This window comes from Schistocerca cancellata, chromosome 8 (assembly GCF_023864275.1).
Source record: "Schistocerca cancellata isolate TAMUIC-IGC-003103 chromosome 8, iqSchCanc2.1, whole genome shotgun sequence".
Lineage (NCBI taxonomy): Eukaryota > Metazoa > Arthropoda > Insecta > Orthoptera > Acrididae > Schistocerca > Schistocerca cancellata.
The window spans coordinates 452,341,387-452,365,820 of NC_064633.1; the positions used below are offsets into that span (position 1 = coordinate 452,341,387).

General features: G+C 42.3%; 1 pseudogene; it reads right to left on the bottom strand.

Moving 5' to 3' along the window:
- Nucleotides 1–17,054: 17,054 nt before the first annotated feature.
- On the bottom strand, nucleotides 17,055–17,172 carry LOC126096166 (5S ribosomal RNA; annotated as a pseudogene).
- Nucleotides 17,173–24,434: the final 7,262 nt, after the last annotated feature.

Genomic DNA, 24,434 nt, shown 5'->3' on the forward strand with positions numbered 1-24,434 from the left:
TAAGCTTACCACTGTAGCTGTTAAATACTTACGGAAAATAGTTGTAAGTGGTACCTATTTGTGCTCTATTACCACACAATTAGAGCAAAGAAAGTAAATGAGGTTTTTATGAAGCAGACCTTAAGTACCCATACGTACAGATTTGGAAGGTGCGCAAGATAATCAGTTTCCGAATATTAAACGTTTGGAAACTGTAATATTATGCTTGAAAAGAGATCATACCCACGTATGTGTCATCTACAGATGAATGCAAAGTATCAGGTCAAATCGTTTACTCCGCCCACAAGACACCATAGCTCAAACAAAATTCAGAATGATACTACAAGCTTCTGTGAGATGATCATACAAATAAAAGAGGCTGTAATATTTTGTCTTTTTTTTGAGTCATCAGTCTTCTAATTGGTTTGATGGGGCCTGCCACGAATTCTTCTCATCTTAGAGTAGCAATTGCAATTTATCTCCTCAATTTTGCTGGGTATATTTCAATTTCTGTTTTAATTTACGGTTTTTGCCCTCTGCAACTCCTCTAGTACCATGAAAATTATTCGCTGATATCTTATCAGTTGTCCTGTCATCCTGTCCCTTCTTCTTGTGTTTCCCGTGTATTTCTTTCTCTCTTGTTCTATGGAGGACCTACTCATTCCTTACCTTATCACTCTACCTATTCCCATTTCACTCTTAATATTACCACTCTTGCTCTTAATTTCACCGAAGGTTGTTTTTGCCTTTCTACATGCTGAGTCAGTCTTTCCGACACTCATCTCTTTTTAGATTTCTTCACATTTTAAAGCAGCCAGTTCGCCTTAGCTTCGCTGCACTTCCTGTTTCTTTCATTCCCAAGTGACTGAATTTCCCTTAAAATTTTTGTACTTCCTTCTTTTATCGATTAGCTGAAGTATTTATTCTGTTACCCAAGATTTTTTTGCAGTTACCTTTTTGTATCCATGTTTTTTCTTTCTAGCTTCTGTGGTCGTTCTTTTTGGAGATACCCATCTCTCTTCAAACGACCTGCCTACTGAGCAGTACCTATAGCCTCAATAAACTTCGAGCGAATTTCTTCATTCCTTAGTACTTCCGTATCCCACTTTTTAGGGGACTGATTCTTCCTGACTAGTCTCTTAAACTTGGGCCACATCTGCATCAATGCTAAATTGTGTTCTGAGTCTTCATATGCTCCTGGGTATGCCTTAAATCCAGTATCTGATTTCGGAATCTCTGCCACGATGTAACCTAACTGAAATCTTCCCGTATCTCTTGATATCTTCCTAGTGTGCCTTCTTGAACAAAGTATTCGCTATTACTAGCTGAAATTTATAGCAGAACTGAATTACCATTCTCTTCTCTTATTTCTACTGTCGAGCCCATATTCTCCCCTAACTCTTTCTTCTACTCCTTTCTCGACAATCACACTCCATACCCCCTGATATTACGGATGGCTGAATCAGAAACGAATACGTCACTACGTGTTGTGGTGAGATAAAAGATGGTATAACGTTCTCCATGGCAAGTTCGAATTAAAAACGCAAAGTAAAAGGGGAGCACAGTTTTGGATAATTGTAGGGCGCACGTAAATTCAAATCACATTTATAAAACCTGAATACAAGCTGCAATCACTCTTTTGCTGGAAGTTGTCGGGTGAATGCGCCCATCTCGAAAACACAAGTACCTAAATCACATACATTGAGTATACTATTAGGAACAAGTGTGCTTTGTGTTCAACTGCACAAAGTATCTCAACTCAAATAGCCGTACCCAGTGCTCTACTGGCCGTCACTGATCAAAGGTTGCGTGTGACCCCAAAGCCGTCGCCACACAGTAAGAGTTAGCTTACATTGACTTGACGATCTAAGAGATTTGTGAAGTCACTTCTAGCTATTTCGTCGAGTGAAACACAAAATAAGTTCTGCAATAATTCGGCAACGTGCCACTTAAAGTAGAACCAATAAGAAGCAAAAACGCTCTGTACGCCACAAACCTGTGGGTGACGCCATACTGTATTTATTGTGTGCAGTAGAAGGCCAGCTTCAGTGCGTTTTATGTTATGCCTTACATTATATGAATATATGTTGTTTCTAAGTACCAGGACATTCAATATCTGGAGACTGCATCATTATCGGCACGATTTGTCGTAATAGAATGACGGGAAACTTCATATTTGTGATTAAAGAATTTTTGTATCATTTATTTCCACGTTATAACTCACACGTTATAAAAGTAAGCCACTTTAAGCCAACAGCACATACTCATGAAAAACGTGTCGTTGCTGTTATGATTTGCTGTAATTAAATGACAATCATTAAAATATCGGTGATTAAAACCTTTAGAAGACCGCAACATGAAATATTAGTCTTGTTGCTAAGCTTCAGCATAGCTTAGCTGGTAAGACCACTGCGGTATGGAGTAGTAACGTTTTAACCTAGAATGGTTCTCGTCCCATTTTGCCCAAATTTCTTTCCCCCTCTGCGTTTTCTAAAAAACGTGTAGGACTTTGTTATGAAATTAATAGAAGTAACTTTTGTAGTATTTGATGTAACTGCCCTTTCTGTCGGCAGTAAGTGTTTTTCGATTTTTGGAACTTCTACAAGCTGATGTCCTTAGTAAATGGTCATGGTTCTTTTCTTTTTGTCTTGTTACATGTTCATGTATACTGAAGTTTTTATTTGTGTGTACCACAAACAGAACAACATGCATATGGACAAGGGTGGTAATTGCGTATTAATGGAGCAAACATAGGAATTTAGCTCGTATCCTTTTTCGTGAACAAATTGCGTATTTTGCTAGCCAAATAAAGCCGACAACTGCCGCTGGAGAGCGCTTAGAGGTCAAAATCACGTTAACAAACTCCTCCCGTGTGTCGATAGTGCTGCGTCTCGTAGCGGATATCCCGTCCGCGTGCAGATTGACGTTAGCTGCCTTCTCCTACGTGAATACGGCTTAGGCGATACCTGCGGATTGCTTTCCAAAGACGCATCCGTCCAGCAGACGGGTTGGCTATTGCTTGGTCGTCTTTGAGTTGACACGTGGCTTATGCACGGCGGACGAGTACGCGATATCAGCCAGATACACTGGAAAGCGAATGCTTCGACGTGTACCTGAAAAAAAAACACCTATTTAATTTTATATTTTTGGAGGTGATAACTGAAAACGTAACACTACACGTAGTATATGATCTCAGTTTCTTGGTCGTTAACGGAATCCAAAATACGGAAAAAGTAATGATTATGATGCTGTTCGGAGAGACAGTTGGTTGTTTGGAAGAGTCTTTTTTTTATTTACGATTAACTGTCCACAGTTGACATGCTACCATCAGCCTTCGTTCGATCGACGTAGGAGAACGCCGGCATGACAACAATTTCGGTATCATTTCGTTTTCTCATTATTCTTCAATTTTAGCAATAGCTCGTGCTCCAGCGGTTTCTGCATCCGACGGACGGTGTGCTCCGGCACTGCTTGTTTGCACAACGTTCCACCGGGGAGTCGATACTGCGCTCCGGCACAGGAGTCACGATCAGCCTCTTAGCTCATTACCTGCCGCAGACTACGCGGCCTCACGAAACAGGAGAAGTCAGGGCCGCAACTGGCAACAAGCTGCTTGCGGCTGCCGTAATCCGCTCCCTGCAGAGGGGGCGAGAATAAGCAGGCCAGCAGCGAGATGGCGGTTTCGCGCTGGGCTCCGGATCTCTGTAGTCCTGATGTCAATTTTCCACGCGAAACTTTGCTCCTGCAAACAGTCCTGTCCACCGTGGCCGAATTCTTTTACCCTTCGCGAGGTATTCACTGTATTTGTTTATTATCCCCCTCCCCCTCCCCGTCATCAATCCTCGGAGTGATATGGTGTAGTCCGTCACAACTTCCTGTCTTGTGCTGACCTATTCAGCTGAGTGCAACACTTATGGCAAATGCTCTCAATCATTTTTGGGTTATATTCCAATGTCTGTCTTCACCTAGAGCTTGTAGTGACTGTAGCTGCCTCTAAAACAATAGAAGTCACCCTCCTATAACTTTGCACAAGTACTATCACCTTTTCCCCCTTCTTTTCAGTGTTGTCCACATATTCCTTGTCTCGTGGGTTCTGTGAAGAATGTTCTCATTTTTTATATTAGTCTGCATTTAAGGAGATGGGACCTGGATAAACTGACTAAACCAGAGGTAGTACAGAGTATCACGGAGAGCATAAGGGAACAATTGACAGGAATGGGGGAAAGGAATACAGTAGAAGAAGAATGGGTAGCTCTGAGGGATGAATTAGTGAAGGCAGCAGAGGGTTAAGTAAGTATAAAGAGGAGGGTTAGTAGAAATCCTTGGGTGACAGAAGAAATATTGAATTTAATTGATGAAAGGAGAATATATAAAAATGCAGTAAATGAAGCAGGCAAAAAGAAATACAAACGTCTCAAAAATGAGATCGGCAGGAAGTGCAAAATGGCTAAGCAGGGATGGCTAGAGGACAAATGTAAGGATGTAGCGGCTTATCTCACTACGGGTAAGATAGATACTGCCTACAGGAAAATTAAACAGACCTTTGGAGAAAAGACAGCCACTTGTATGAATATCAAGATCTCAGATGGAAACGCAGTTCTAAGCAAAGAGGGGAAAGCAGAAAGGTGGAAGAAGTATATAGAGGGTCTATACAAGGGCGATGTACTTGAGGACAATATTATGGAAATGGAAGAGGACGTAGATGAAGATGAAATGGGAGATACGATACTGCGTGAAGAGTTTGACAGAGCACTGAAAGACCTGAGTCGAAACAAGGCCCCAGGAGTAGACAACATTCCATTAGAACTACTGACGGCATTGAGAGAGCCAGTCCTGACAAAACTGTACCATCTGGTGAGCAAGATGTATGAGACAAGAACAATATAATGATTCCAATCCCAAAGAAAGGAGGTGTTGAAAGATGCGAAAATTACCGAACTATCAGTTTAATAAGTCACAGCAGCAAAATACTAACACGAATTCTTCACAGACGAATGGAAAAACTGGTAGAAACCAACCTTGGGGAAGATCAGTTTGGATTCAAATGCTTCAAATGGCTCTGAGCACTATGGGACTTAACTGCTGAGGTCATCAGTCCCCTAGAACTTAGAACTACTTAAACCTAACTAACCTAAGGACATCACACACATCCATGCCCGAGGCAGGATTCGAACCTGCGACCGTAGCGGTCGCGCGGTTCCAGACTGAAGCGCCTAGAACCGCTCAGCCACTCCGGCCGGCTGTTTGGATTCCGTAGAAATGTAGGAACATGTGAGGCAATACTGACCTTACGACTTATCTTAGAAGAAATGTTACGGAAAGGCAAACCTACGTTTCTAGCGTTAGTAGGCTTAGAGAAAGCTTTTGACAATGTTTCAAATTCTAAAGGTGGCAGGGGTAAAATACAAGGAGCGAAAGGCTATTTACAGTTTGTACAGAAACCAGATGGCAGTTATAACAGTCGAGGGGCATGAAAGGGAAGTAGTGGTTGGGAAGGGAGTGAGACAGGGTGGTTACCTCTCCCCGATGTTATTCAATCTATATATTGAGCAAGCAGTAATGGAAGCAAAAGAAAAATTCGGAGTAGGTATTAAAATCCATGGAGAAGAAATAAAAACTTTAAGGTTCGCCGATGACATTGTAATTCTGTCAGAGACAGCAAAGGACTTGGAAGAGCAGTTGAACGGAATGGACAGTGTCTTGAAAGGAGGGTATAAGATGAACATCAACGAAAGCTAAACGAGGATAATGGAATGTAGTCGAATTAAGTCGGGTGATGCTGAGGGAATTAGTTTAGGAAATGAGACACTTAATGTAGTAAAGGGGTTTTGCTATTTGGGGAGCAAAATAACTGATGATGGTCGAAGTAGAGAGGATATAAAATGTAGACTGTCAATGGCAAGGAAAGCGTTTCTGAAGAAGAGACATTTGTTAACATCGAGTATAGATTTATGTGTCAGGAAGTCGTTTCTGAAAGAATTTGTATGGAGTGTAGCCATGTATGGAAGTGAAACATGGACGATAAATAATTTGGACAATAAGAGAATAGAAGGTTTCGAAATGTGGTGCTACAGAAGAATTCCTAAGATTAGATGGGTAGATCACATAACTATTGAGGAGGTATTGAATAGAATTGGGGAGGAGTTTGTGGCACAACTTGACTAGAAGATGGGATCGGTTGGTAGGACATGTTTTGAGACATCGAGGAATCACCAATTTAGTACTGGAGCGCAGCGTGGAGGGTAAAAATCGTAGAGGGAGACCTAGAGATGAATACACATAGCAGATTCAGAAGGATGTAGGCTGCAGTAGGTACTGAGAGATGAAGAAGCTTGCACAGGATAGAGTAGCATGGAGAGCTGCATCTAACCAGTCTCAGGACTGAAGACCACAACAACAACAACTGCTTAATTTTCCACTTCCTTCTATTGCTTTATGTTAATTACAAACGAAGTATTAAAACAGTGTTGTCAAGTAGGAATCGAGCCCTAGCAATAGCCGCCGGCTGCTTAACTAACTGAGTAGTGGAGCAACGGAAAGGACCCATTGCCAGGTTGAAGTTTCTGGTACGCGCTGTGGTAATGCGAATGATAAAGAATCTGGAATGATATTGGGCTCTGATCTTCAAAAAGTCCTCAGTTTTTGAAGAAAGAGAGTCTACAACAGGGAGGTACCCTGCAATTGTTCGTACGGCATACAACAGGGAACGTAAGAGTTGTATATATATGTGACTCACCATGGTTTTGTCAGTAGTTCTTGCAGAATTCAGTTACACTGTCGAAGAATGGGTTTTGAACTTTCGTGTCTATCGACGGATTTCTACGGACTTGATGGAGATTGTGGACAGACGGCGTTGTCCTTGAGCATTCCTAATGAAGGTCTTTATTCTTTTCAGTTCTTCTCAGCTCTTCTGAGAACGATTCAGCCAGTAGTGTTAAAATCAGTTGACAGCCTTTTCGAAGTAGAGTGTGGTGTTCTTTCTGATAGAGGAATCTTTGTCCTCGAAATAATAATTCTTGTTATCCTAGGAAGCAGGTGCCTGCTGACACTCTCTTACTTACTTCCCCGTTCTCTTTCAGTGATCATTGTGCTTTAAAGTGCTTGCACGTTTCTGTTCATCTAACGGCAGATCAATCCAACTTTTACCAAATGAGCTCAAGAATATTCATGCATGGACATGAGATTCCGATTGTTAGTAATGTGTTGAATTAAAGCGTGCTGATTATTAAGGTCCGAATAGCCACGATTTTTACTGTTCAAAGGGGTTTTTGTCCTTTCCGAATAACAAACATGGCCAACAGAAGAGTTTACAAATTTCATGGCCGCAAAACCAAATTTTTTGTTGTAGATATCAGGAGTAGCCCTGACAATGCTGCGGGAGGGATAGTACTTTATGCTCAGTTTTTGAAACTGTTGCACTCTAGTCAGTTAGTTTATATTTAATGTTTTCTTACATTATCTATTGTTTTTAATGAATTAGTTTATCATATTCCCAAAATGTTTTCGAGTTTTCAGTTAAACTTGACACAAACTTTAAGTCTTAGCAGTAGATATCATTTTCCCGAGCGAATCTCTTATCCAATTTTTTCATGTTCAAGACCTCACTCACACGTTGATATCTCTTTAAAAGCTGTGTTGTGAGCAAGAGTCAAAAATAATTAACGGAATTTGCATTTGTTAATTTGTTTTGGTTGGCAGAAAGTACCTCCACACTTGCTAGCTACAATTATTGAATTAATGGATTTTTTTACTATTTTATTTTTAATTTAATATTTCTTACTGTTATTTTTTTTTTTTGGGGGGGGGGGGTGTACATTGAGACGACAAACGTCATGGGGTACCTACTAATATTGTGTCGGACCTTCTTTAGCTCAGGTTAGTGCAGCATCTCGACGTGGGATGGACTCAACACGTCATTGGACACCCTCTGCAGAAATATTGAGCCATGCTGTATGTGTAGCCTTCTTATTATTACCAAAGTGTTGCCGGTTCGGGGTGTTGTGCACAAACCTACCTCTCGATTACGTCCTATAAAATTTTGATGTGGCTCAAGTCGGACGCTCTGCGTGGCCAAATCATACTCACGAAGTGTCCAAAATGTTCTGCAAACAAAGCTCGAACAATTGTGCCCCAGTGATATGACATCGTTTATTGTCAAGTCTGTGAATGGCTGAAATGGCCTCTAAGTAGCCGAACATAAACGACTGAAGTCAATGATCGCTTCAGTTGTACCGGAGGACTCAGTCCATTCCATGTAAATACAGTCCACACCATTATGGAACAACCATCGGCTTGCACAGTTCCTTGCTGACAGCTTGTGTCCATGGCTTCGTGGAGTTGGCGCCACACTCGGACCCTACCATCACCTCTTACCAACTGAAATCTGGATTCATCTGATCAGACCACGGTTTTGCAGTCGTCTAGGGTCCAGCCGATATGGTCACGTGCCCAGGAGAGGAGCTGAAAGCGACGTCGTGTTGTTAGCAAAAGCACTCGCGTCGGTCGTGTGTTGCCATAGCCCATTAACGCCAGATTTCGCCGCACTGTCCTAAGGATACGTTAGTAGTACCCCAGATCACGTAAGAAACAGATTGACCGTCCTTACGGCGGAACAGGCAACCGTAAAAATAGTTTTCCTGTCGGTTAACAGGTGTCGCAGGCGACGCTACAATGCTAACTGACCTGTCCATGTCGCGGAATTGGCAACGCTGTATCTTCGGTGACGTGAATGACACTGATTTGTGTTCAGCTAGAGCGTTGCGCGCGAAATGCATTCGTCACACAGCTGACTGTAGACCATGATCGGCTATGGTTTTTCCCGAGTTTTCAATCGAAGAATGTAGATAAGCTCCTTAATTCCACAAACCAAGTTCATTTCTACTATAGAGATACTTCTCATGCGAAATTAAATAAATGAAAAGTAACTCACAAATATTTCTCGTAAGTTACTGTTTAAATGCATAGGTTTTACACTCGCCTTCCATGCCGTCTATTTCGTCTTTGTTATACAGCTCTTCTGATACGGATTATGGTGGTAAAAAAGATCTCCACGTGCAGGTTGACACTAGAAAGTTTTCAAAACCTCAATGTCTTTGAAATATAATCCGATAATTTACTGACAAATATTGCACTGGGCAGTGGGTTTCGCGTCCTGACATTACCGAAATAATTATTTATTTTGCATGAAGTATGTATAGGGATTAGGTGAGTTATAACTACAAGATATTTTTCACATTGAGACTGTAAATAAGTTTAAGAAACAGATTTTGCTTCATTTCTAAGTATTTCTGTAAGCGTTCTTAAGTATAACCACATTTTGCATTTGCTTACTGTTAGTTGTAAACGAATATAATTTCATGTACGCACTTAACAACGATATCTTCGAAAAAAGTAAATATTGTGAAACTTTAAATATCGTGAGTAAAAAAAATCTGTGATGGTAAACATCTTAACTATGCGGTCAGCACATCTACTATTGTCACAAGCAGTACTGTTTTGCTCAGATTTAACACATTGCTTCTTTCTTGTTAAACATGGTAGAGTGATCCAGGAAAGGCAACGAAACTTCTTTGTGCAGCCTAACGGAGAATCTTTATTTGGTACTTAAATACAATATGAATAAACTACATATTTTTTATAATTTTCAGTTTTGAGACAGTTCTACTACACTTGTCTTTGAACATTTAAAAAAGTCCAAATCGCAGCAAAGATTTCATTTAAAAATATATGATATGATTCTTGTACAGGAAGGGCTGCCACGTTATATCAGAATATAAGATCGACAGAATGTAGATAGGATCGAATGCTTAGGGCTCTTCATTAATTCTTACTTGTAACTAATTTATTGATTTACCTGAATTTAAAATCCACTCGCGTATCCTTTCTTTATCTTTGACGGGAAATCTGAACATTTTAAATGATATACTCGCAGGTCCTCGGCATGAGGACTCGATCCACTACCACTGGTATGTCAGAAACAGCTGTACTTCACAGACGCCAAATAGTGGAAAGCTGCACGCGTTCGGCCGATGTTGCCACATATTTCACAGAACAGAGTGCCATCTAGTGGTTGATTCCACAAGTAAGGGTGCGACGCTGTTACCGCCTGGTGGCCGTTCCCTGACAAGGGTTGCCTGCTAGACCAAGCGATCGGGCAATCTGTTTCTTACGTGATCTGGGGTAGTAAGTCCCATGTTGATTTCTAGTTTATTTCATGCAGTGTTGCTTGCCTGTTAACATTGGAAACTCTACGCAGACATTGCTGCTCTCAGATGTTAAGTGAAGGCCGTCGGCCACTGCATTGTAGTGGTAAGAGGTAATTTGGAATTCTCGGCACGCTGCATTTCGGAATGTTGAATTTCCTAACGTTTTGTGAAATGGGACGCCCCATGCGTCTAGCCCCAACTACCGGTCCACTTTCAAAGTCTATTAATTCCTGACGTGCGTCCATAATAACGTCGGATACCTTTTCATTTGAATCACCTGAGTACAAATGACAGTTCTACCAACGCACTCCCCTTCTGTTCGTTGTGTACGCGACACTACTTTCATCTATGTATGTGGATATATGTATCCAATGACTTGAGTCATGTCAGTTTAATGTACCCCCTGTTTTCAAAAATGGTTCGAATGGCTCTATGCACTATGCAACTTAACATTTGAGGTCATCAGTCCCCTAGACTTAGAACTACTTAAACCTAACTAACCTAAGGACATCACACACATCCATGGCCGAGGCAGGATTCGAACCTGCGACTGAAGCGCCTAGAACCGCTCGGCCCCCTGTTATTAAGACGCATTACGGCAAATTCGTTGGTATTAGAAGGGTCAAATGTTCATAAGAATTTCTGGTTTGATTTTCTATCTACATGGATATTCTGCAACTCACATTTAAGTGCCTGCCAGAGAATTCATAGAACAACCTTCACAATAATTATCTATTATTCCAATCTTGTACGGCGCGCGGAGAAAACGAACACGTATATATCTTTCAGTGCGAGCTCTGATTTCCCGTATTTCATTATGGTGATAGTTTCTCTCTATGTAGCTCGGCGTCAATAAAATATTTTCGCGTTCGGAGGAAAAAGTTGGCAACTGAAATTTCGTGAGAAGATTCCTCCGCAACGATAAACGCCTTTATTTTAATGATATCCACCAGAAATCCTGTATCGTTTCAGTGGCACTCTCTCCCCTATTCCGCGATAATACAAAACGTGCTGCCCTACTTCGAACTTTCTCGATATACTCGGTCAATCCCACACCGCGTAGCAGTATTCTAAAAGAGGAGGGACAAGCGTAGTGTAGGCAGTCTCTTTAGTAGATCTGTTACATTTTCTAAGTGTCCTACCAATAAAACGTAGTCTTTAGTTCGCCTCACCCCGCCCCCACAACAATTTAAGTTGTTCGTAATTGTAATTCCTAGGTAATTAGTTGAGTTTATTGCCTTTAGATTTGACTGATTTACCGTGTAACCGAAATTTAACGAATTCCTTTTAGTACTCAAATGGATGACCTCACACTTCTCATTGTTTAGGGTCAACTGCCAGTTACCGCACCATTTAGGTATCTTTTTAAATTGTTTTGCAATTTTTTTAATCTTCTGATAAGTTAACTAGATAATAAACAGCAGAAACAACAGCATCATCTGCAAAAAAACTAAGATGGATGCTCTGATTATCTCCTAAATCATATATGTAGATGGAACTTTCCGTCAATTACTACGAACTGTGACCTCTCTGACAGAAAATCACGATATTCCAGAAGCACACAATTTCACTACAAGCTGCTTGTGTGGTACAGTATCAAAAGCCTTCTGGAAATCTAGAAATACGGAATCAATCTGAAATCCCTTGTCGATAGCACTCAACACTTCCTGTGAGTAAAGAGCTAGTTGTGTTTCACAAGAACGATTTTTGCTAAATCCGTGTTGACTGTGTGTCAACAGACCGTTTTCTTGGAGGTAATTCATAATGTTCGAACACAATATTTGTTCCAACATCCTTTGCATATCGACGTTAATGATATGAGCCTGTAATTTGGTGGATTACTCCTATCGCCTTTCTTGAATACTGGTGTGACCTATGCAACTTTCCAGTCTTTGGGTACGGTTGTTTCATCAAGCGAACGGTTGTATATCATTGTTAAGTGTGGAGCTGTTGTAACAGCATACTCTGAAAGGAATCCAGCTGGTATACAGTTTGGGCCGGAAGACTTGCTTTTCGTTAAGTGATTTAAGTTGCTTCACTATTCCGCGGATATCTGCTTATACGCTACTCATGTTGGCAACTGTTCTTGACTCGAATTCTGGAATATTTACTTCTTCTTCTTTGGTGAAGGAATTTCGGAAGGCTGTGTTTAGTAACTCTGCTTTGGCAGCACTGTCGTCTATAGTAAATCCATTGCTATCGCGCAGAGAAGGCATTGATTGTTTCTTACCGCTAATATTCTTCACATACGACCAGATTCTCTGTGGATTTTCTGCCAGGTTTCGAGAGAGTTTCTTTGTGGAAACTGTTGTAAGCATCTCGCATTGAAGTCCGCGCTAAATTTCAAGCTTCTGTAAAAGATCACCAATCTTGGAGATTTTGCGTCCGATTAAATTTGGTATTTTTTTCTCGTTGTTTCTGCAACAGTGTTTTGACCCGTTTCGTGAACCAAGGAGGATCAGCTCCGTCGTTTGTTAGTTTATTTGGTATAAATCTCTCAATTGTTACCGATAGTGTTTCTTTGAATTCAAGCCACATCCAGTCTGCACTTACATTGTTAACCTGGAGCGAGTGGAAATTGTCTCTCAGGAAGGCGTAAAGTTAATTTTTTCTGCTTTTTTGAATAAGTATACTTTTTGCTTATTTTTGGAGGGTTTGGGGGTTACTATATTCAGTCTCGCCACGACAACCCTGTGTTCTCTTATCCCGGTATCCTTTTTGATTCTTGTTATTAGCTGAGGATTATTTGCTGCTAAGAGGTCAAGTGTATTTTCACAACCGCTTTCTATTCGCGTGGGCTCATGAACTAACTGCTCGAAATAATTTCATTTGTTTTATGCGTACCTCCTGATTTAAACATCTGTTTTCTTCAACATATCGAGGGGAAATTTAAATCACCACCAACTAACATATTACAAGTCGGGTCGTGTTTGAAATTGAACTCAAGTTTTCTTTGACCTTTCAGCAATTGTATCATCTGAATTGGGAGTCCGGTAAAAGTGTGCAATTATTATTTTATTCCGTTTGGTAAGAATGACCTCTGCCCATATTAGCTCACAGGAACTACCTACTTCAACTCTGCGTCAAGATAATCTACTTCTAACAGCAACAAACACACCACCAGCAACTGTGTTTAGCATATCCTTCCGGAACACTGTTAGATTTTTCGCAAAAATTACGGCTGAACTTATTTCCAGCTTTAGTCAGCTTTGAGTGTCTATAACGATTGGTGCATCAGTGCTTTCTATTAGCGCTTGGAGCCCCGGTTCTTTCTCAACACAGGTTCTACAGTTTACAACTGTTATGCCGATGTTTCCAGTATTTACGTTGCTCTTGTGTTCGACCTGCACCCTTTGAGACTAGAGCCCCCTTTGAGACTAGGGGTCTTTTTGTGTTTTCCCGAGACCCTTTAACCTAAAAAAAGGCCCAGTCCACGCCACACATCCCCTGGTACCCATATAGTTTACATTTAATTACTCCCTTCTCACTTATGAATTTAAGCATTAAAAATTCATTATGTTCCAATCATAGGCTACCACACAATATATGATGTTGCACAATAGAATGACTTTTATCGAAAGGAATCTGCAATAAATTCACAATCAACAGTTTAAGATGGAAGCTACAACATAACAACTAGTAGAAAACAGTGTCGATCGTGATGAGGCTTTCGTGAACACCTTGTCACCAGAGGGAAATATAGGCCTGGAATATTTTTGAGCGGACAGGGATAAAATATTTAAGCATTAATGAAGATGAAAGCCATGGGTCGACGGTGGATGTGAAGTTCTGTAAAAATTAGAAATTTATTACTATCCACTAGTGACCTCTTTCGGCGTTTGAGATATTGTCAAGTTCTTATGCGCATCAACATGCTTTCAATTTGCCGTCTATATGTCCACCAATGTAAGTGTTTTTAGGGTTCTTTTGATACATATGTACAGTTTATGGTAACATTTTTAATTTGAGGAACATTGACAGCCTGGGTAAGATCACTTTATAACCTTCTAATCAATGAATGTTTATCGCCTGTGAAACCCATCGTACAACTGATCATTGACATTGGCTGTAGCAGGCACACGAAAAAGATTGGCGTAGTATGAGAGAAGTTGGGTGACGGAGGAAGAATACCAGCGAAATACTTAGGCTGGAATATAAATGTGTGTACTGACTAGAAATATGAACACTGAAGTACGGGAATGTTATAGCGGTACACTTTTGACGGACATAAGGCACTACGTATCTAAGTAATTATCACACTAATAAGAACATCGGACAAAATGCTAATGCTTGTGACAGTACCTCTAGATTCAGTAATAATCTCAATTCACAGAGGCAGAGGGCCCACAAATTTCTTAGGCTACTTCATACCCAACCGGAGACACTGATGATTTTATCACCTCATCTGCAATTACAAGTAGTACCAGGCGTTCTCAAAGGATTAAGATACGATGATTTGACAGACCATTGATGGTGCGTTAGGTGTAAGTATTCGTCAGCTCAGAAAAAAATACCTGCTATCTTGTGAGATGCTCAGTGGGGAGAACCCACAGCATAATCATCAAGATGTAAACGGGGGGATAACACAAGTCACCGAGAATGTGGAAATAGTCAGCCTGGTCCTTTTTAGCGGTGACCTCAATGAGTGGGCCCAAATCGCGGTACAAAAAGCAACACAAAACCATTTCCAGCCTGAACCACACGCTCCACACGTGGCTGGTTAAATTCCTCACTAAGCCTGTGGCGTGCTCGACGGATTCCATCATTTGAAAAGGGGAAAAGTCACGCTTCGTCGGACTCCTGCAGATCATCCTCAGCTGCTGCCCAATTTCGAAGCTGTTTTTCCACTGCAGATGTGCGGCTGTATGTGCCAATACAGGTATGAACACGGGCCTTTAGCGAGGCACCTGACCACAAATGGCCAGTGAAAACATTTTCATTCGTAATGTACGCTCGGAAAGTGGTTAACATGATACTTCATTTACTGACAGCAGGAATTCCTGGCCGGTCGGTGTGGCCGTGCGGTTCTAGGCGCTACAGTCTGGAACCGCGTGACCGCTACGGTCGCAGGTTCGAATCCTGCCTTGGGCATGGATGTGTGTGACGTCTTTAGGTTAGTTAGGTTTAAGTAGTTCTAAGTTCTAGGGGACTGATGACCACAGATGTTAAGTCCCATAGTGCTCAGAGCCATTTGAACCATTTTTGAATTCCTGGGGGTTTGTTATTGTTTACGCGAGACACTTATCTCCGACCCAGTTCAGCCGTGTCAAACGGTTGCCCGTGGTGTACCATTCCCGATGTAGACACCTTGACAGTCCTCGCTGGTACACCAATACATCGGTCAACTTCATTCAGCTTCTAAACGTTGTTGCTCCCCTCTGCCGTTCGGTCTCGTCTCCACGTCTACACTGATTCCATACAACCGACTGTCACCTGCACATAGTATTACTGGAATGTTTACGTTGCAGTGATGGGTCACGTGATCACCGGGTACTAGCTCTACAATATGTGGTGTTTTTGATATTGTAACTCTTGTATTATGAAAGGTCGCAAGTGTAGATTTATATCTACTGGTTACAGAGGACGGTGTACTGAACGACATTACATCAGTATTTGCTTCATTTGTAGAGTAACAATTATAGCTGTTATGAGTAGTAAATGTTTTGTTTGGTTACTATCTCCTAGTACTTACGCCAAGAACAAGCAACTAATAATTATTTTACCCTCGGCAGCAGTTCAGGGACTGAAGTGTGGACGAATCGACAGAAAATAGGCAGTACACACTGATAGGTGTAGCCCATTTTGTGGTGCAGCTACGACCCTGCGGAAAACATCAGGTGGTCAGTTATATGATGTGCTTGCGGAAAGATCGTTAGGCACAGAGAGAAAACAACTAACACACTGAACTGGCTACGTAATGAGGTACCCATTATCACAATATCTGTACCTATATCCCTAATACCCTGTATTATGTTACACATCCTGAGACTTCCTGTCGGTACCGTAGGATCGAGAGAGGTGACACTGAATGTCCTGGAATGTCGCCTATTTCCGGCAATTATTACATTTGGGATATTGGAAGGTATCTGTTTATTCGGCAGTTCAGTTTCCTTCCATTATATTTTCTTTCTAATAAATATTATCATTGCAGTACTCTACGTGAGTCTGCTATAATTAGTTCCCATTAATCCATACAAGCTCTATAGAAACCTCTTAGCTTGATTACTGCTGCAATGTTATTTTTGGAACCATTTTTACTTCTGACCAAGGGAAGTTATCCGCGAGTGGCTGCCGATGTGCTCTTTTCGTCTGAAGAGTGTTCACCGTTATTCTAGTTTCGCTGTTCCGATACTGTTCTGTGAAGGAGTGTAGTCTGTGCTGTACTCTGATTTTGAGGCTAAGACTGCTTTTGTCGAACCGAAGCCCATGTTTACGTGCAGTTACCGAAATGCATAAAATATCGAGTGAGACTATAATAATTTATTTCTTGCGATAAAGACTAGTTTTCGTGGTGAGGTTAGTTTGGCACTGGTTGGTAAAGATCACTCCGCGAGTAGTTACCGGTTCGCGTGCTTGCGCGCAGTGGATTCGTAGCTCATGGGCTACCTATAAATTATTGATTGCGAGTACATTACAATAAAGTGACAAACTAAACCGAAACTAAACTCCTCCCGCACAGGCCATGAAGGCCCAAAGGTACCGAATGGCCGTGTCGTCCTCGGCCCACAGGCGTCACTGGATTCGGATATGGAAGGACATGTGGACAGCACACCGCTCTTCTGGCCGTATGGTAGTTTCCGAGACCGGAGCCGCTACTTCTCAATCAAGTAGATCCGTAGTTTGCCTCACAAGGGCTGAGTGCACCCCGCTTGCCAACAGCGCTCGGCAGACCGGATGGTCACCCATCCAAGTGCTAGCCCAGCCCGACAGCGCTTAACTTCAGTGATCTGACGGGAACCGGTGTTACCACTGCGGAAAGACCGTTGGCATAAGGTGAAAGAAGTCACAGGATACCTCCTAGTATCGCGTCGTACCTCCTTTTGCTCGTCGTAGTGCAGCAGCTCGACACGGCATGGACTCAACAAGTTGTTTGTTGTCCCTGCAGAAATGCTGCGTCATGCTGCCTCCATAGCCGTCCGTAATGGCGAAAGTGTTGCTGGTGCAGGAATTTGTGCATGAACTGACCTCTCGAATGTGTCCCATAAGTCTTCGATGGGCTTATGTCGACCGATCTGGGTGGGAAAATCATTCGCTTGAACTGTGCAGAATATTCTTCTTCTAACCAATCGCGAGCAATAGTGGCACGGTGACGTGACATCGTTGTTTTGGAACATGAAGTCCGTGAATGGTTGCAAATGACCTCCAAGTTGCCGAACATAACCATTTCCAGATTCAGTCATTCCATTTAGTCACAGGCCACACCATCATGGTGCCACAACCACCCTGCACAGTCCGTCATTGACAACTTGGGTCCATTGCTTCGTGGAGTCTGCGCAACACACGAACCCTACCATCAGGTCTTACCAACTGAAATCTGGACTCATATGACCAGGCCACAGTTTTCAAGTCGTCTGGAGTCCTACCGGTATGGCCACAAACCAAAGAGAAGTGCGCAGGCGATGTCGCGCTGTTAGCAGACACACTCGCGCCGGTCGCCTGCAAACACAGGCCATTAACGCCGCATTTCGCCGCACTGCCCTAACGGATACCTTCATCGTACATTTCTTACTGATTTCTGCGGCTATTACACGCAGTGTTGCTTGTCTATTAGCACTGACAGTTCTACACAAAGTCCGCTGCTCTCGATCGTTAAGTGAAGGCCGTCGGCCGCCTCGTTGTTCGTTGTTAAGATTGAAACGTCCCCTTAGAAAAATTTATACAAGACTGTGCTTAAACTGACATACAATATTTTTAGCGCAACGCAATCTGACTATCAAAAGTCCCTACAAAAGAATGGCCCTGACAAACATTAAACTATACCTTTCACAAATTACTTACCTCACAAAAATCTTCATTACTCGAACTACTGCAATGCAGCGAGCGCCACTACTGCCAGCTAAATAAAAGATTCAAACTACGGTTCAAATGGTTCAAATGGCTCTGAGCACTATGGGACTCAACATCTTAGGTCATAAGTCCCCTAGAACTTAGAACTAATTAAACCTAACTAACCTAAGGACATCACACACACCCATGCCCGAGGCAGGATTCGAACCTGCGACCGTAGCAGTCCCGCGGTTCCGGACTGCAGCGCCAGAACCGCTAGACCACCGCGGCCGGCTTCAAACTACGGAAGGCACTAACTACTGATAGGGATAGTTAGCAAATGAAAGATTTTAGTAGAGAACAAACAATGTATTTACCTTAATAGTCATAATATATATAGCAGTTCATAATATCCAGTATAACAAATTCCAAAACTCAGCCATCTCTCTCCCCACATCCACCACTGCTGGTGGCTCACCTCCAACTGCGCAACGCTACGCGCTGTTCACATCCAGCTGCCGCTGCCCAACACTACAATGGCAGACAACAATCCAAACTAGCCACAGACTGCACACAGCACAGCCAGTGATTTTCATACCGAGCGCTAGGTAACGTTGCCGATAAGAAAACATAAACAGCCTACTTACAAGATAATGCCTGAAAAATGGTATTCTCGCACACTCTTGACACTGTGGATCACGGAATATTGTATTCCCTAACGATTTCTGAAATGAAATGTCCCATTCGTCCAGATGCACTTACCATTCCGCAAGTTTGTTAATTTTCGTTGTGTGCCCATAATCACGTCGGAAGCTGTTTCTCATGAATTACCTGAGTACCTCAGGACGCAATACTACCGTCATCTGCCACATGTTCATTTCGCTGTCCCATGACTTTTATCGCCTCAGTGTAATTTATTCCACTTCGTGATACAGTAAACTCAAAGATGTTATCGTCTCCTGAAGTAAAGGACTAGCTTTCCACTCAGCAAGAATTAACAGTTGCGCAGATGATATTTCTTCTGCTAGTAAATTTAAATGTTGCAGTTTTAGGCTGAAATATCGCAGAGTGTTTGTAGTTTCGTTGTACGCTGAACCTTGTAATTCTTTGTATTCAACCACTTCAGTGTACACTTTGCTTAGGCATCTTCTTGTTATTTACATGAGCAAACCATAACTCACGTGCACTCTGATGAACAGACAATCATCTGTTGAGTTACCATAAAGAAATATTGGTGATACTTAGTTCGTCTGCGTACCTTAGGCTTCATGTGCTGATAAAGTACAGTCGACGTATGCTCCTGTGATGAGTGCAGTTTGTAAGACATTGTGCAACATAATCTCACTCTCTGTTATGACATTACGCACAAAGGAGTGCCAGGATCTGAGGATCCACCTTGACTATTAACTATCTTACGGTACTGTTTACCAAATCTGTGTTTCATAAATGAGAAGACAGCCGAAACACGCACCTGGACGGTATAAGCAGGAAGCTAGCACACGTTCGGTGTAAGCCATTGACACAACGAACCACTTGTAGTGCAATATATACGTATTACATGTTTGCGTCTTAAGCCAAGTCGCCGTGCGACTGTTCTTGCCCCACACGCAAGTAGAGGCACTCATCTAGGTTGTGTTGCTCTTCATCAACATGAGCTTGTGCTTGATTCCAGGCACACCTATGTTCACTTTGGGCACCTCTGTTTCCGTGTGGGGCAAACTATAGTCACACGGTGACCAGTCACAAGGCGCACAGGGTCAAACACAACTTCAGAATATAGACTCATTGTATTTTGTTCCACTAAATTACTTACTCTGGGGCATTCTCTAGGGCATTCTGCGTTCATGAAAGTACCTAGGTTTATCACAACTTTTGGGAGTAGACTATACTGTTAAATACACTAAGCTTTCGATATAATTTTGTGTACGAGTATTAATAATTTCCTTGTGATAGTGGACGAAGTATTTCTTATTTGAAAGAACAGACGCCAGCCTGATTCCACAGCTGGAAAATACTATACGTAAATTGCAGGGGGTTTCGAACTAAGCTTATTTGAGTGTATGGTCCTCCTTTGGCTGAATCCAACCTCAGGACATAGCCACGTAAGCTTTCTGTAATGTGTGTGTGTGAGTGTGTGTGTGTGTGTGTGTGTGTGTGTCGCGCTTTGTCAATAGGAGTTTAGTTAATTTATCGCCCTGTCACTCTCTCGTTTCATTATCAACTACATATTTTTGTCATTGTGCTTCACATCCACCTGTTATAATTGCTTAGTTTGTGCTCTCGCATGCTAACAGAGCGTTAGGACATTAACGAAACCATTGCTCGAATATGAGTTTCACTTTGACACTAATTATTTTGTGGTCACTTTCTCAGCACTCTTCATGCCAGTTAAACTGGTAAGGTTACCACCTTCTACACATTGTTTCCCTCAAGACATATTGTCGCTTGTATTATAATTGGCGCTGTTTCATGATTTTTTGAATCGCAATAAGGCACCGCATTGGCTACTGGAGTAGAATATACTTTTATTTTGTCATTCTTACTATTGAACAGGTTTTGTCGAGTAACCAGAACCTAAGAACATGAAACATGTGACAGATTTCGACTGTATTTTGTCAATAAAGCTACTTGGATGGTATAACAAATGTGTAGCTCGTACTATCGCATTTGATCTCTATGCTAACTCCACACAACTCTATTTTAACAGTCTATGGCCCATTTAAGATCTGCCTTCGTGAAAAGGGGTGAATAAAAACATGGAAACAACACGAGAAAAGATGCTTGAAGACGAATGCAGCCGCTGACCAAACTGCCAGATTGCACTATTATATTTAACAACAGATGGCTTCTGTGCAATGTCCTCAAAGCGTTGCAAGTATCGGTCGTGGCCAGCGTTCTATGTAATTTTGAGTGAATTATGTGGAAACGCAGTGCTTTTGAATCGGTTATATTGTTCATGCTTCTAAGGCAGGTGATTAGGTAACCAAGGTAGCCGATGTGTTTGATGTTTCAAAAGGCGCCGTATCGAAGATGTAGCCTTTACCGCATAGAGGGAAAGCGGAAAAATCCCGTCAGCTAAGACACAACTGGGACGAAAGTATGTAGATTGACTGTGACGGGCGGTCACTGAAGGGGATTGCAACAAAAAATATTAGGAAGTCGGTTGCAAAAGTCACTGAAAGTCGCACTCTGGAACCCTGTCAGCACTAAAGCAACACAAAGGGAGCTCCGTAATCTTGGTAGAGCTGAAATTCCAAAATCACTCGTCAGTGATGCTAACGCCCTTAACAGGAAAAGCAATAAAATCTGGACTATGGCGCAATCTGACAAAGTCATTTGGTTGGGAGAGTCTTGTTTCACACCATTCCCAACTTCTGGCCGATTATAGGTCCCGAGCGTGACACATGCCGGGGGTTCGGTGATGATCTGGCCTCCAGTATCGTGGTATTCCATGGGCCCGTGGTTACCTTGCATGATCGCGTTACTGCCAAGGTTTACATGAGTGATTTTGCTGACCAGTGTTTGTTCCCCTTAGTGATGCTGTATTCCAAGGCGACAGAGCCCCGTTCACACAGCTCGCATTGTCCAGGACTGGTTTTGTAAAAAACAGATTGAATTGTCGCATCTGCTCTGACCCCACAGTCACCTGATCTGTTTTTATTGAGCCTTTGTGGTCTGCTTTGGAGAGAAGGTACATTATTGCTGTACACCCACATAATATTTGCCGGAGTCTGCCTCTGTTCTGCAGAAAGGGTGGTATGCCATTCTCGTGTAAACCACACAGTATTTGTATTTATGGATTCCGTCCCCACTGGAAGCAGTTTTGAGTGCTAACGATTCTCCTACACCCTATTAGGTGTAGTAATGTGTTATTTTTCTGGCGATTCCAAATTTTGCCAACCCCCTATAAATAAATTTGACGGACTGAACCATTTACTTGATAATGGATGCCCAGCGAAAACAGTGCCACAGTGAAGCACAAAAAATTAAAGTTTATTCTAATACAAGTGACGATAGCCAATGCCACGTAAATTATTAGGGTCTTATATCACTCCATTGACTGTCCACAATACCTTCTGATGGTTATACGTCAGTTCATTTCATAGCTGTGGTTCATCGACTCTGTAACTAAGAAGGAAGCACGAAACACTTTCTCGATAATAGCAAAATTTCCTTCACTATGTTAATAGGCAGACATGATCGGCCATTGTCTTATACTGTAGCAGAATGCGATCTCCTTCTGCCGATTTTAGGTAAAGTGACAATGAAAGTCCGTAACTTAAGGGGACAGATTCACGAAGGGACTGCCATAAGGAATCAATGTCAAAATGAGCATACATTAGGTACACTTTCTGACGAAAGTGATAAAGATCTGAAATTTTTACAGAATCCAGATGAAACACCATCCCCGAATCAAATAAAATTGGTTACTGTAATTTGTACATGTTATGAGTAACGATTTTTTTAAGAAAAAGAAAAAGATATGTAGCTCTGCATAAACAACGTCGAGCGTGTAAATTTGTCCATGATGTCACTACCGTTCCCTTCTTTTATACACTACTGGCCAATAAAATTGCTACACGACGAAGATGACGTGCTACAGACGCGAAATTTAACCGACAGGAAGAAGATGCTGTGATATGCAAATGATTAGCTTTTCAGAGCATTCACACAAGGTTGGCGCCAGTGGCGACACCTACAACGTGCTGACACAAGGAAAGTTTCCAATCGATTTCTCATACACAAACAGCAGTTGACCGGCGTTACCTGGTGAAACGTTGTTGTGATGTCTCGTGTAAGGAGGAGAAATGCGTATCATCATGTTTCCGACTTTGATAAAGGTCGGATTGAAGCCTATCGCGATTGCGGTTTATCGTATCGCGACATTGCTGCTCGCATTGGTCGAGATCCAACGACTGTTAGCAGAATATGGAATCGGTGGGTTCAGGAGGGTAATACGGAACGCCGTGCTGGATCCCAACGGCCTCGTATCACTGGCAGTCGAGATGACAGGCATCTTATCCGCATGGCTGTAACGGATCGTGCAGCCACGTCTCGATCCCTGAGTCAGCAGATGGGGACGTTTGCAAGACAACAGCCATCTGCACGAACAGTTCGACGACGTTTGCAGCAGCATGGACTATCAGCTCGGAGACCATGGCTGCGGTAACCCTTGACGCTGCATCACAGACAAGAGCGCCTGCGATGGTGTACTCAACGACGAACCTGGGTGCACGAATGGCAAAACCTCATTTTTTCGGATGAATCCAGGTTCTGTTTACAGCATCATGATGGTCGCATCCGTGTTTGGCGACATCGCGGTGAACGCACATTGGAAGCATGTATTCGTCATCGGCATACTGGCGTATCACCCGGCGTGATGGTATGGGGTGCCATTGGTTACACGTCTCGGTCACCTGTTGTTCGCATTGACGGCACTTTGAACAGAGAATGTTACATTTCAGATGTGTTACGACCCGTGGCTTTACCATTCATTCGATCCCTGCAAAACTATACATTTCAGCAGGATAATGCATGACCGCATGTTGCAGATCCTGTACGGGCCTTTCTGGATACAGAAAATGTCCGACTGCTCCCCTGGCCAGCACATTCCTCAGGTCTCTCACCAATTGAAAACTTCTGGTCAATGGTGGCCGAGCAACTGGCTCGTCACAATACGCCAGTCACTACTCTTGATGAACTGTGGTATCGTGTTGAAGCTACATGGGCAGCTGTACCTGTACACGCCATCCAAGCTCTGTTTGACTCAATGCCCAGGCCTTGGCCGTTACTACGGCCAGAGGTGGTTGATCTGGGTACTCATTTCTCAGGATCTATGCACCGAAATTGCGTGAAAATGTTATCACATGTCAGTTCTAGTATAAAATATTTGGCCAATGACTACCCGTTTATCATCTGCATTTCTTCTTGGTGTAGCAATTTTAATGGCCAGTAGTGTATGATTAATTGTTGTTTTATTCGTAAGAGGTACTGACGGTTTGATGTAATTATTATAGTTTGTGAGGTAAGTGTAGCAGAATATCTGAAAAATGTAGTTTTGAAAAAGCTGTGTTCACGTTTTACATATTAGAAACTAATGTACACTACCACACAGACATACTTTTAGAACATTCCAGGACTATACTGTGATTGAGCCTCGTCCTTTTCATTTTCTTTCCTTCTGTTCGTTGATCTTCTGGCTATCCTAGCCTCCTTGATAGTATTTACTATAGAAATGTAAGGACAGCGCATGCGATCCAGTCC